This window comes from Herpailurus yagouaroundi, unplaced genomic scaffold (assembly GCF_014898765.1).
Source record: "Herpailurus yagouaroundi ecotype Mexico unplaced genomic scaffold, PumYag 199, whole genome shotgun sequence".
NCBI lineage: Eukaryota > Metazoa > Chordata > Mammalia > Carnivora > Felidae > Herpailurus > Herpailurus yagouaroundi.
The window spans coordinates 18,916,624-18,929,598 of NW_024412430.1; the positions used below are offsets into that span (position 1 = coordinate 18,916,624).

The 12,975-nt window shown below is 43.0% G+C and overlaps 1 long non-coding RNA gene across 3 annotated transcripts in view; it reads right to left on the minus strand.

The window, feature by feature from the left end:
- LOC121013732 (uncharacterized) overlaps nt 1-12,920 on the minus strand; it is a 47,965-nt gene extending 35,045 nt beyond the window's left edge. For all 3 annotated transcript variants that reach the window (XR_005782889.1, XR_005782890.1, XR_005782888.1), the window contains exons 1-2: nt 12,727-12,920; nt 9,752-9,816 (exon numbers count right to left, since the gene is read on the minus strand). This is a non-coding gene — a long non-coding RNA (uncharacterized LOC121013732). The remainder of the gene's footprint in view (nt 1-9,751; nt 9,817-12,726) is intronic.
- Between the last annotated feature and the right edge of the window lie 55 nt (nt 12,921-12,975).

Consider the following 12,975-nt stretch of genomic DNA (forward strand, 5'->3'; position numbering starts at 1 on the left):
GTGGGGGGTTGTGCCTGGGTGGCTCAGTCGGTTTAGTGTCCGACTCCGGCTCAAGTCACGATCTCGCGGTTCACCGGTTCAAGCCCTGCGTCAGGCTCTGTGCTGACAGTTCGCAGCCTGGAGCCTGCTTCTGATTCTGTATCTCCCTCTCTCTCTGCCTCTCCCCCACTTGTGCTCTGTCTCTCTTTCTCTCTCAAAAATAAATAAAAAAAAATTTTTAAAAAGTTTAAAGCAAAATGTTGGATCTTGAGATACTACTAAAATTAAGTAATTTGGGGGGCACGGGGTTCAGTGTAGTTCTGACTTCATGGGAAGCCACAGACCTTATTTTCATTTGTTCAGCAAGAAGAACAAATATTTTCAAGCATCTAATTTGTCTCGGGCACTACAGAGGACCTGGGATACTATGGCCTGTATGAGGTACAAGGGACGATGCTCCTGGATCTTACAATCTAGCAGTAATCAGGTGTTGGTCCCGAAGAGCCAGAGACATTTTTCGACATAATTTAGAAATCAATCCTGGCCTACAGACTTGAAAAAGAAGAGTGTTCGGCCCCAAATAACGAAACTCGGTATGTGTCTCTGGGTTACATTTCCCCCAACTAACCCATGCACCAGCAGTATTACAGGGATGTGTCTGTTAAAAATACATGTTCTTACTCTCATATTTAATAGGAGATAAAATTGCCTTTCTCTTTGGGGCTGAAAATGACTTTGGGCTCTAAAGGCCAGAAGATTCCAGGACATTTGCTGGGTTATGATACACTGCCATCAATCACAAGGATTCCAGACTGGGCTGTCTGGCCCTTGGGCTCTACACCCCAATGCATCTAGTACTTGAAGGAGACATCTCGGTTGTTTAAAAAGCAATCGGTGTGATAAGTAGGATATTGGGGGACTTTCTCCTTCTCTTTCTCTTTCAACGTGATGATTACCCCCCAGAGAAACTTTGACATTGTCTCTCCTTTCTCCTAACTACTACCACGACCTGTTTGTAGAAAAAAGACAAAGTCTCCAGTGTGGTGCGCACCCTGCATCCACCTCCTGAGTGGCAGCCAATCGCAGACATAACATGTGACAAATGTGTGGAAATACAGAGGCTTGCGCTGTTGTTGATGAATGGGGATTAAAAGTCAGGTCTTCCTTCCATGTCTCCCAAGCCCCCATTTAACTTAACTGGGCTTTCTAATTTGGAGATATATGATTGTCAGGTGACTTTAGATGAGATGACATACATAGTTTTGCTATTGGGCACATCTATAGGAATGTTGCTTATTCAAACAAGGTCTGTCTCATTTCCTGAATTATTTATAAATTTGGTTGCTTAATATAAACTAAGTATCCCAGGCAACACGCTGTTCTCGATCTGGGAATTTGACAAAGGAACTTTCATTGACTGCTGGGGTTGCAGATAAATGTAGCACACTGGCGTTTTGGACCACAGTCCAAAGTGGGCATGTTCCCATCCCCCAGGACAGGTGGGCAAACTTAAAATAATTAATGATTTAAAGATATTTTGTGGTCTCCAATAAAAGAAGTTTCATTTTGAGAATGAAAATGCTTCTTGTAGAGTATAAGTATGCTTCTGGGTTTTGATTAAATCTCTGAGCCAATAGTCTCTAATTTTTTTTTTTTTTTTAATCACACATGCCATCAGGAAGAGGGCAAAAAATTTTAAGCATATAATTCCATGTGTGTGCACATAAACACGCACAAATAAAAGTTATGGAAAGGGGTAAGATATAAGCAGAAGTCCTAATATTTTTTATCCTACCTCAATGTATATTGTCTTAGGGATCATAGCTCAATGCTAAAGAAACTGTCTCTTAAAAGTAATAATAATAACAGCTAATACTTAGAGAATGTTTGTAACATAAAGCACTCGGTGCTTTATATATATAATCTCACTTAATCCTCAAACAACTGTAGAGAGGGAATAATACTATTCTCCCCATCTTACAGATGAAGGTCCACTACCCAAGCTTACACTGCTAACAAGAGGGATCGCTGCTGGTGAAACTTAGGTAGTTTGAATCCAGAGGGCATGCTCTTCCCATGCTGTTACCTGAAAAAGTGACCTTAGTTTCTGCAATATACATATTTTAAAGTTTACTTATTTATTTATTTATTTATTTATTTAAAAAAAAATTTTTTTTAATGTTTATTTATTTTTGAGACAGAGAGAGACAGAGCATGAATGGGGGAGGGTCAGAGAGAGGGAGACACAGAATCTGAAATGGGCTCCAGGCTCTGAGCTGTCAGCACAGAGCCCAACGCAGGGCTCGAACTCACGGACCGCGAGATCATGACCTGAGCCGAAGTCGGCCGCTTAACCGACTGAGCCACCCAGGTGCCCCGAAAGTTTACTTATTTATTTTGAGAGAGGGAGAGAGAGAGAGAGCAGGGGAGGGGCAGAGAGAGAAGGAGAGAGAATCCTAAGCAGGCTCCACACTGTCAGCACAGAGCCCGATGTGGGGCTCAAACCTACGAACTGCGACGTCATGACCTGAGCCAAAATCAAGAGTCAGATGATCAACTGACTGAGCCACCCTGGCGCCTGTCTGCAATATATTTTCAGCTTCTCTTCCTTTTGTTTTTTTATTGTTTTAAAATGATCAAAGAATGACTGAATATGGTTTAAAAAATGTAAATGGTAGAAAAAAAAATGTACAAGAGGAATGAGAGAAGTCTCCCTTCCCTGCTGACTCTATTTTCTAAGTCACTTGCTAAAAGATCCTCGGTATTGTGGTATCAAATACAGGAAACATTTTTTTTCTCCCCCTCAGAAGTACAACTGAGTCATTTCTGCCTTTGTTTGGAGTTCTGTCCTGGTATTGGCAGAGTAACTCATACGGGGCAAAATTCACAGAACAACCATGTGGAGGCGCTGCAGAGGGGAGCGCAGGAAGGAACTGGAGGGGAATTGACAGTTAGAAGAAAGGTACCGTTCTCATGAGCTTCCCGCTTTTACAGCTTTTTGCGTGAGGACGAGCCTCGGTGTGCACTATTCATGGAGGCTAAAGCTAAGACACCTGCAGATGTACCGGTTGAGATATCAGAGGAGAAACTTTGGGGCAACCACAAAAGCTGGAAAATAAAGGGAGAAGTCTCAGGCAGGATGGAGCTACGGAGCAGGTGCCCCAAATTATGTGTGTAAATGCTGCCCAAATCTCTGGCCGGCCCCTGATGCATGAGCATGTATGATTGCAAGCAACACAGCTAAGGCGAAAAGAACCAACGAAAGATCTCAGCACTGCCCACTGTGAGAGAGGCAGAGTTCATGTTCAGATAAGTTAACCACCTGCTAAAGCAAAATAATCATACTATTCAGGTGAACGACAGAATCCAGAGTCTATAGTCTGTCACATAATGTCCAGAATATAACCCCAAATTATTACACACATGAATAAACAGTAAAACATGACCCATATTGAAAGCAGTATCTCTCAAAAAAGCAGTATCTCTTTGAACTGAGGGCCCCTTTACATTCAAAAATTACTAAGGATCCTAACAGGATTTTGTTATGCATACTGTATCTATTGATATTTACATGAGAAATTAAAAGTGACAAAATCTAAAGATATTTATTAATTCAAAAAAAAACCAAGAACAAATCTCATGTATGTTAACATCAATAACCCACATTCGTGGAAAATAACTATTATTTTCCAAAACAGAAACAATGAATGAAAAGAGGGGTGTTGCTTATATTTTCTCAAATTTCTTTGATGTCTATCTTAATGGAAGGTGAGCAAGACTCCTAAATTTGTTTCTACATTCACCCTATTGCAATATTTTGGTTTTGTTTAGGTTATGAAGATAATGTGTCTCCCATGGTTGGAAAGATAGAAATATTTTTTTTTAAATTTTTTTTTCAACATTTATTCATTTCTGGGACAGAGAGAGACAAAGCATGAACGGGGGAGGGGCAGAGAGAGAGGGAGACACAGAATCGGAAACAGGCTCCAGGCTCTGAGCCATCAGCCCAGAGCCCGACGCGGGGCTCGAACTCACGGACCGCAAGATCGTGACCTGGCTGAAGTCGGACGCTTAACCGACTGCGCCACCCAGGCGCCCCAAGATAGAAATATTTTAATAGCCTTTCCAGATAATTGTGGATATTCTTTCATACTATGCAAACATTTGACAAGTGCTAGTTTCTTAAATGTTTGTTGCAGTGTGGAATTTGAAGCTGTATTATAGTCTGCTGTATTTCACATTCTATTCTATTAAAATCCATTATTTTATACTGCACTTTTAATGGGGATCTTTTATTCATGCACAGTTTACAACATTAGCTTTGGCCATTTATAAAATACTGACTCATTGAGTTATGTAGATCTTTCAAATATTGGCACACTTCATTGTTCAATATTAAAAAAAAAATAACTCACTAATATCATTACTGATCTCATCAAGCAAATCTTTACATATCAGGAAACTCTAATGCTCATGATAGTGGATACGAGTTTTTCAAAATTCCAGTTTTCACTTGAAATTTCAAATTTTATTGTGGGCAAAAAATATTGTCACTTTCTTTGAAGTTATACACTCACATGACTTTCTTTTTTTAGAAAATATCTATCAAATGCTAAATTTTGAGAGAACAGTGGGACTGCCTATTGTTCTTTTCTTTTTTTAATGTTTATTTATTTATTTTGAGAGAGAGCACCGTGGGGAAGGGGCAGAGAGCGAGGGAGAGAGAGAATCCCAAGTATGCTCTGCACTGACACAGCAGAGCCTGATGGGGGGCTCAAACCCACAAGCTGTGGGATCATGACATGAGCAGAAATCAGGAGTCAGATGCTTAACCGACTGAGCCACCCAGATGCCACAACCTATTGTTCTTTCAATTAGAAATGATGTTTCATCAAAGAGTCAGCTAGTTCTGCTGAACCAACCACATAAGTACTTTTTCTATCTGCTTCATTGTGCCGCAAAAGTGACTCATGCATGAGTCACATCTTGTGACAAGGAATATTAAAAAGATGTGTACTCAAAGGTTGAGATTTAAAGAAACTAATAGTTTATCTGGCTTTATCAAAAAAGTTCTTTTTTTAAATATTTATTTAGTTTTTGAGAGAGGGGTGCAAGGAGGGGGACAGAGGATCTGAAGTGGGCTCTGTGCTGTCAGCACAGAGCCTGATGTGGGGCTCGAACTCATAAGCTGCGAGATCATGACCTGAGCTGAAGTCAGACAACCAACCAACTGAGTGACTCAGGTGCCCCTATCAAAGAAATTCTTAAGTAACTAGCCAATAGTACAGTTTAGTGCTACTGCCTTGATTCATGCTAACGTGCCAGTGGTTTTATGGACAACTGCTTTTGCACCATCAATGCCAATGTCAACACGTTGAGACAGAGAACATCTTAGTATTATTATGAAAATGGTGTTGACCTTGCAGTCCCCCAGAAAGCATCTTGAGGAACTTCAGGAGCCTGCAAACCATACTTTCCAGAGCTTCTGCACAAGCAAAAATGTAAACTATGGAGACAGACCTCAAGATGATCCAGATGTTTGAATTAGCAGACAAGTAATATAAAAACAAAGATGGGGACAAAACATAAGAGAGTCTTAAATGTGGAGCACAAACAGAGGGTTACTAAAGGGGTTGTGGGGAGTTGTGCGGATGGGCTAAATGGGTAAGGAGCATTAAGGAATTTACTCCTGAAATCATTGTTGCACCATAGGCTAACTTGGATGTAAATTAAAAAATAAATTAAATGAATTAGCAGACAAGCAGCTATTATAAATATGCTCAAAATTTTAAATGGAAATGTGCTCAGAATAAGTGATTGATTAAGAAATCTCAGCAATCTGCAGCTCTGAAGTTTAAAAAATTCACTGGATGGGTTTAACAGCAGAATGGAGAGGAGGTGTGCAGCCCACGTTTAAATAGTGGTTACGCTCCTCCTCCCCGGGGGCAGAGTGTCTACGTAAGTTATTTGGAATTCTGCGTTGGAGATTTGTCTCTTCTTTCCCATTTGTTTATTCAAGCATTTATTTAGATCAATGGGATTTATGAATACTTATTTTCCGCTTGGGTTTATAATCCTACACTCCTTTATTTATTTATTTTGTTTCAACTTGTTCCCCATCTGGCCATTGGGGAGGTCTTTCACTTGGTTTCTGAGTCTCTTTGACATATTCCCATGATTGTGGGTTTTTGTTTTGTTTTGTTTAGCACTTTCTTACTTTCTGGCTCTACAACATCCTTCAGGCTCATCTTGTAAATGTTCTATAATGCCCCATCCTAAAACCAGCCATTTCTCCAAGGAGCACTTTTACCGAAGAATGGTATTAGAAACCAAGATCTGGGCACTAAGTGTGCTCACTGCTACTGAGCTGCCATTGCTTCAGGGTCATCTTAGCTGAGAGCAAGGACATATATGTGTACATACTAACCAATGTATACACATGTAACTAAATATTTCTATTGTAATCATCTGCATCTATACTAAGCTAAATGTGAGTTTACACTGATGTTTCCAATGCCATTCCTTTATCACATGGGTGATCCTAGCAGCAGCCCCCCCCCCCCCCCCCCCCACCTGCCTGCCCCACTGGCTTATCTGTGTTCTCCCACTCCAGCAGAGAGAAACTGGCCTCCACCATTTACTCAATTGTCCACGGACTTAAGAAAAAAAAATCTAAATGTTAGTATCCATTGCTGGCATTATTCATACCGAAGCTCCACTTGTCCCAGATTTGGCCAGAAGGATCGCTTTCAGTCTGTGTCCTTTCTCACCTCTGCCATTCTTTGAGCATCTCACTGTATTCTCGCACAATAAGATATTCTGGGCTTGCCTTGTGTTTTCTCTGTCTCAGATACAGAATCAGCCATCTATTGAAGAAGCCATAATCCATATCCTCTTTTTATTAAGACATAATTCTCATACCATACAATTCATCCATTTAAAATGTACAATCCAGGGGCACGTGGGTGGCTCAGTCAGTTAAATGTCTGACTCTTGGTTTCGGGTAAGGCCACAATCTCACGGTTTGTGGGTTCAAGCCCCACGTCAGGCTCTGTGCTGACGGCTCCAAGCCTGCTTGGGTTTCTCTCCCTCCCTCTCTCTATGCCCCTCACCTGCTCTCTCTCTCTCTCTCAAAATACATACGTAAATTAAACAAATAGAATGTACAACTGAATGGTTTTTAGGATATTCTTACAGTTATGCAACCATCGCTATTCAATTTTAGAACATCTCCATCACCCCCAAAGAAGCCACGTATACTTGATCATCCCCCAATGTCCCCATTCCTCCCAGCCTACATGGTGGCCTGTGTCTTCAGAGCCTAGTGTACATGTGCACGTATGTTTGTGTGTATGAGTCACACAAAAATGGCCACTAAGGGATTGGCAGGAGGAAGAGGCAGTATCTGGGAAATTATGACCACAGAGGATCTAATGCAGAGGGTAAGCTTTCCATAGAGGAGGCTAACAGAGGAGTTTCGTCAAGTTCCCCACAGCTGGCAGTGGGGGGTGGGAAGGGTAGGGCAGAGCCCTGAGGATCACTTGAGAAAAGCAGATGATACAAGGTAACAATGAATGATTCGGATTCTAGAGTCGATTATTTGAGGCTTCACTCTGTAATGTATAGCTATGTAACTCTCAGCAATTTAAAGCCTCAGTTTCCCTGTTTGTGCAACACCTATCTTTTGCCTCGTAGGTGGAGGGAGCTCATAGGCACATGTGGTCATTGTTGGTACTTATGAGTGGAACCTGCAAAATCTTGGTAGGGTGTGGAGTGCAGTGTCTGGTCAAGAGGCCTTCTCAGAGGGTGTCCCCTACCATACTGTTTCTGTGGGGACAATGACCTCAGGTGAGGCTTACTGGAACCTTCCAAGACTTGGGGCATGGGGTTTACTGGGTTTGCCATTCAATCATTCCCTCTTGGAGGTGAGTATTCAGGGTAGGTGGGAAAGGGAGAGCTTCTGGAGGAAATCCACTCTGGAGACTTAGAGAACCCTTGAAAAACAAGACTATCTAAAAGCATTAAAAAGAGGCCCAAATAAATTCAGAGGGGCTGTTGTGATTTTTATTTTGGTACTAAAGCATGCGTAAAATTTTGCACCCCTCTTTGAATGTACCGTGACCATTTTTTGTGCCTTAAAGTTATAAATACTTAAAATGCCTATTTAGTACTTAAAGAGCTTTACATTAAAATTAACACAACCATGTGACCTTGAACACAATCGTATACATATTTTTTGTATCATCTTCTCATAGTTTTATATCATAGAACATGTAGATTACAAGTATACCTGTGTGTTACTGTGTAGGTAGGTCATTTAGATTTAACAGGGTATACACAGTTTCCTTTAAAAAAACTTTTTTTTAACGTTTGTTCACTTTTGAGAGACAGAGAAAGACAGAGCACGAGTGGGGGAGGGGCAGAGAGAGAAGGAGACACAGAATCCGAAGCGGGCTCCAGGCTCCGAGCTGTCAGCACAGAGCCTGATGTGGGTCTCGAACCCACAAACTGTGAGATCATGACCTGAGCTGAAGTCGGACGTTTGACTGAGCCACCCAGGCGCCCCTATACACACTTTCTTATACCTATCTTTTATATTGTATCTTCAATCCTGAAGATATAATAGCAATCATTCCCAGGGAGCTTGTGTTGAAAGAGGTCTTTGGTTCACAGTCCCAACTGTTTCTTGTGAAACCTTTCACATTTTAAGGGCTTGTGAACCTTTAGCTCAGGATTCACCAAAATTTTGGTTTAAAAATATAAATTCAAAAACCCTGTGGCAGACTGTGTTCCTGACTATCTGTAATCCCCTAGTACCCAGTAATACAATTGTAGCTGGGTACATGGTTGGCCCGCACGAGGATATTTTTTTAGGCCCATTTTGCTGCCAGGTGTGACCTGCGGAAAGGGGTAAAAGGGACAGGTGCCAACTCTAGAGCTGGGACGTCCCCTCATGTCGTCTGCCTTGCTGGGCCCAGGGAGCAGCCACTTCACACCTAGAGACGAAGGCCCCATGTCGAAGGCGGCAAAGCCATCTTATGTGCCCGGACTGCTAACATTCTTGTCCAAGCCATCACATTCATGGGGTCTCTGATACAGTGGCCCAGCCTTTCCGCTAATATACTACTCGCTTGTCAATTGCTTGGGGCAAGATAGTTTTTCTTTGTAACACTTTACTTAGTTTTGAGAGAGCGCAAGCGGGGGAGGGCCAGAGAGACAGAGGGGGGGACGGAGGACGTGAAGTAGGCTCTGTGCTGTCAGCACAGCGCCCGATGCCGGGCTCGAACTCATGAGCTGCGAGATGATGACCTGAGCTGAAGTCGGGGGCTCAACGGACTGAGCCACCCACGCGCCCCTCAGGCAAGATAGTTTTAAAATATAGTCTTGTTTTCCAAAAGTCCAGAGTTCCACTTTGTTCCTCACATAGCTTTTGCTAGACTAGTTTGTCTCTCCACCTGTGGTTGGTAACATATCGGCAAGTGTCCATTTTACCAGGGACACCTACGTTCTCCTGCGTGTTTTGTGCAACAGAGCTGTGTTCTACAAGGGGTGGCTTCTGCCATTCAGGCCTGGCTGTATTATTGTAAGGGCTCAGGGTTGGCCACTCTGAATCATACCCATTTCATATTACATAGAAGTAAGCCTTAGAAAAATGTCAAGGATGTGGCAAATCAAAACGACTGTCAGCCGCGAGCTTGCTGGAGGCCAGGAGGCCAATCCTATGGACAGATGGGAAGTAATAGTAACAGGATACCCAAAACTCTGGCCCTACCTTCCTCTCCCAAACTGATGCTTCTTGTGCCTGGCTCCTACTCTGCTCCTGGTGCACATCTTTTACTGAAAAAGAGAAAGGAACAAAAGGGAATTAAATTTCATTGGGCGCCTTAACATCTAGGGAGAGACTGTGCAAACGGTGATTAAGAACATGGGGATCGGAGTCAGATACATCAAGGTTCAAATTCCGGCTTTGTGACATACTAGCAGCAGAGTTTGATTAAGTAACTTGATCTCAGTGCCCTCATCTGCAAAATGGGGGTAATAATACCAACTTCAAAGTTGTCTGGACATTAAGTAAAATAACGTATCTAAATGTCTGGAGTGGACTAAGAAGGAAGCTGATAAGTGGTAGTTAATAGTATCTAATCTCTTCTCATTTCCTCATGCCAAAGATTTTGTATGCTGATTTCATCAAGCCTATAAAACATGGGCACAATCCCTCCCATTTTACAGATGAAGAAATTGGAGTTAAAGAACTCGTGAGTGGAAACAGATATCATACTAGCTGCATTACAAATGGAGAAATGGAAGCACAGAGTCTTTAAGTAACTTGTGAAGCAATTATTGAGATCGGATCCGAAGCCGAGTGCGTCTGACTGGACATGTTGTAATGGTCATGGTGATATCTGTTATTTGCATCAGCTTTGAAGAACCAATCCTCACAGACTGGGACATGCTTATGCCTGCTTTCAGTAAGAACCAGTCACAACTGTTCAGGAAGGAGCTAGAGTCTCTACGTTGCCTTCTATACCTTATGCCCTGCTCACCACAGTATAGCTGCCATCTGTCACCACACAACCCTCCTCCAGAACCAGCGACTATTATTCCCTACGCTGTGCAGTGTGGTAATTTCAGTGTGTAACATTCCTGGTTCTACAATAAAATCTTCTAGACGATCACTGTAATTAGATTCAATTATTGGGGCAAAAGAGAGATTACATAGCTCTTTAAAGCAACCAAACAGTCGTTCTCATCTACTTGCTTCTTTTTTCTTTTTAATTTTTTTTCAACGTTTTTTATTTATTTTTGGGACAGAGAGAGACAGAGCATGAACGAGGGAGGGGCAGAGAGAGAGGGAGACACAGAATCGGAAACAGGCTCCAGGCTCTGAGCCATCAGCCCAGAGCCCGACGCGGGGCTCGAACTCCCGGACCGCGAGATCGTGACCTGGCTGAAGTCGGACGCTTAACCGACTGCGCCACCCAGGTGTCCCTCTATTTGCTTCTTTTTAAACAATTTTTTAATGTTTGTTTATTTTTGAGACAGAGAGAGAGAGAACACGCGTGAGTGGGAGAGGGGCAGAGAGAGGGAGACGGAAACTGAAGCAGGCTCCAGGCTCTGAGCTGTCAGCACAGAGCCTGACGCGGGGCTCGAACCCACAAAATGCGAGATCATCACCTGAGCTGAGGTTGGACACTTAACCGACTGAGCCATCCAGGTGCCCCTACTTGCTTCTTTTCTTTAATAATATTTTATTTAGCATCATAGCACTCAATTACAATTTTTTTATCTGTCTTTTAAAAAACGTGATGTTAGTTTCAGGTGTAAAACATAGTTATTTGGCAATTATATGAATCACAAAAGATCACCACAGTAAGTGTAGTTACCATCTGTTGCTATACAATGTTACTACAGTATTACTGACTATTATCCCTGCCCTGCACTTTCTGTGACTTATCTGTTTTACAACTGGAAGTTTGTATGAGGTTGTATTACTTTAAAGTTTATTTATTTATTTACTTTGAGAGACAGCAAGAGCAGGGGAGGGGCAGAGAGACAGGGAGAGAGAGAATTCCAAGCAGGCTCCACGTGGTCAGTGCAGAGCCTGACGCAGGACTCGATCTCAGCAGGAGAGATCACCATCTGAGCTGATATCAAGAGTCAGACGCTCAAACGACTGAGCCACCCAGGCGCCCCAAGATTATATTATTTTAAATAGCATTATGTCAGGTGTTCTGGAACACCTGTATTTGAATTTATAATCTGTTGATGAGCCAACATAAAGATATCAAAGTAATTAGCTTCTAATAAAAGTGTACAACAATTTAGATTGTACAGTAATTCCAACAGCTGAGCTATAAATAAAATTCCTGAGTTTCTCAGCACCAAAGTGAACATGAGTATCAGAAAAGGGGAAAGATGAACTTCTTATCACTTAGGATTTTTTATGCTTACCAAAAGGACAGTCAGATATACATTTAAAAATCATACATAACTTTTACACACACATGAAAAATCACTTAAATAAATTGATCAAGGTATTCCTGAAAAAAAAACCCAAAAACAAGGAAAGGAAAGGGGAAAGATATAAGAAGCAGCCAAGTTTTTCCTTGTCCTCTGCTTCAAGAGAAATTTCAGAAGTGGCACTTTACAGAAGGTAGAATAAAAGGTGCCCTTAACAGCAGCCGCACAGCAGATGCACTCATGGGACCCAGCTGGCTTTTTCTTTCCACTTTGGACAGAGCTGAAGGTATAACGTGGAAGAAGGTTTTGCTCAGGATCCAAACGTGTGGTCGACCTACGGCAGAAATGTGCGTGGCAGTGGGAATATGCTCATAGCAGCATACTTTTCAAACAGTCCTCCTAAGCACACCTTGTCTTGGCTGAGATCTGAGAGAAACCAGGCAGGAGAACATTTCGAACTCCTCTGATGAACACCTACACAAGGAATTGACATTCTGCGTTTGAGGCCGAGGGGAGAGCCATATGCTCTCAGTCCCGCCTCAGCAGATGGCTTGGCTTGAGCCCATTTTGTCAAGACCACGGTGCCTTACCAGGACTCTGGACTCCGGGCAGGCCAGTCCACCTGCTGTTCCCACCCCCTTCTTGAACTCCGCGCAGCATGCCCTGAGGATGTTCACGGGCACGTTTAACGGATGATCTGTGCCTCTTACATACATGGGTAAACGGGAGTCCGGCGCAGAGCTGCTACCCAGCCAGCCAAACGGGAGCTCAAACATTTCAGCTCACCTTTGCAGCTAAGCTGGGACCCCAGGGCGTATGCCGGGGAGAGCGTGGAGTTCTTATGGAACACGGTCTCCTAAACCGTTCCACAGCCTGGGAAAACTACTTCTTCCTGCGTTTGCTGGATGAGCCTTTACCGCGCGCGCCAGGCTGGGGAGGCCTGGGCCACAGGCTCCGGGAACGCTCCGTCATCCGGTCTGGGCGGGGCGAGGCGGTGAGGGGGCGGGGCCTAGGGCGCGGACGGGCGCGGGAGAG